Below are 2,154 nucleotides of genomic sequence, written 5' to 3' on the forward strand. Positions count from 1 at the left end.
CTCNCTCTCTCTCTCTCTCTCTCTCTCTCTCTCTCTCTCTCTCTCTCTCTCTCTCTCTTCTCCACTTGAATTGCAATCACCATATATAACTAGATCTTCTTGCACTTGCAACTTAATTGTGCAGATTCAGAAGAAAAGAGACACAACCTAAATCTTTTTTGTCAGGACCCACCCCTGAAATCCGGAATGAACCCTGTGGGGATCACCTCCAAAGGAGATGCTACGGGAAATTCAGCATAACCTTCCTTGAAAATGGATAACCCTTCCTAAAACCACCTGCAAACACACTTCTAAAATCATAATCCAACCTTGTACTCCTGGAGCCTTCATGCTCCCCAAGTTCATCTCATCTTCCACAATATCAAACACTAATTCAAACGAATCCCACAACCAATAACGAAGACATTCAATAATTTACTAATTGGATTAGCAGAGCATATCTAATAATGAAGGAAAAACAATGAATAAAGAATAAGCGAAAGCAGCATTTGACTATGCCTCGACTCCATGTACGCTCGAACTCATTTAGACTTAGCATGTAAACTGGGCATTTAAAACCAAACGGCCTTGAGGAAAGTAATTTAAAAATGTTAGAGTGAGTGGACAAAAATAAATTAGATAATTTAACAAATACATAACTTATATAGTTTCCCATGTTTCAACTTATAAAACTTAACAACATGCAACTTTGATAATCCAAATAACTTTAAATCCAGAATACCATAAAAATAGACAAACCAGCCCCGCTGGTTAATCAAATATAGAAATCTCGTAAGAAGAGATAAACCAGCCCCGCTGGTTAATCAAATACATAACTGTGAAAAATAAAATAAGGAGGAGAGTTATCACCATCTAAGAGGAGCCCCCCAGGCTCGGGTCGGTGCCTCCCAGGCTATAGTAGCTTCCCACGCTAAGCGCTCGACTCACCTATGGTGAGGACCGCTAATAAAGACTAGCTAGCAATAAATAATAATATCCGATCGGTGCCTCCCAGGCTATCCCACCTATGGTGAGGACCGCTAATAATAAAGGCTAGCTAGTAATGAAATATAAGCGATCATATATTATGGTGATTAAAAACATACGAAATCACTTAAATCCATTAAACTTCCCCAAGATCATACGAATGGTACGATTCCCAACCGTACTTGAAAATCATCATAAGAAATTATAATAAACTCAATTACGTGTCTCACACGTCAAAATATTCTCAAATCCATAATTATAAGCGAGATTTAATTATCTAATATAAATTGTAAATAATTTCATAATCCGAAAATACTCACTAAAAATATTCTCAATGTCAATATGGATATTCCACAAGTAAATGAGAAAATTATAAATAGAGAACTACCGAAAATCCCATTTTCGGTAATCGTTTATAAATCTCACAGTCATCAAGATAAAACCAATAATAATTAAATCCGGAGTCATAAAAAATATCAAAACTCAAATACCAGCTTTAAAACCCGAGCTCAAATCCATAAATCATGACCAACAATTAAACCAAGCATCAAACTCAAATAACTTCCAAGATCATTTCATAAGCCAAAATTATAATATAAGCTCGGAAAATAAAATGTTAATTTATAAAATCTTGCATGCATATTTATTAAAAATCAAAGTGTCCACTCACAAATTTAGGCATAACCCCGACGGTATCCGAATCGCCACTGAAGTGAGGTTCCCTTCGTATCCTAGTACAATAACCATGCTTAGAACCAAACTTCAATTCCATAAAATAAATACTAAAATATAAATACCAAAAATCTTCCGCTTAACTCACTACCTTTACTAGGGAAAGCTCACCGGATTCCCACCAAACTCCACCACAACCTTAATTCATCAATTCTAACATTCTAGAATAAATACCAAGGAAATCCAGCAGCCGGATTTTCATTCTAACAACCGCCAAAATTCTCAATCTTTGAAAAATCCTAAACCTAACCAAAACTCCTCCAAAAATTCCACACTTCACATCATTAAACTCCTCTCATTAAAACAAACTCAAAAACATGAAAAACAACCCAAAAGTGGTGGCCCCGCCGCCTGCTTTGTCGGCAGCGGCGGCCGGCCAGCGACTACTCCGGCCACCTCCAATGCTTACCAAATTTTAGCACAATATTCCTCTCAACATTCTAAACAACTTTCATA

Source organism: Fragaria vesca, linkage group LG4, assembly GCF_000184155.1.
Source record: "Fragaria vesca subsp. vesca linkage group LG4, FraVesHawaii_1.0, whole genome shotgun sequence".
NCBI classification, from domain to species: Eukaryota; Viridiplantae; Streptophyta; class Magnoliopsida; order Rosales; family Rosaceae; genus Fragaria; species Fragaria vesca.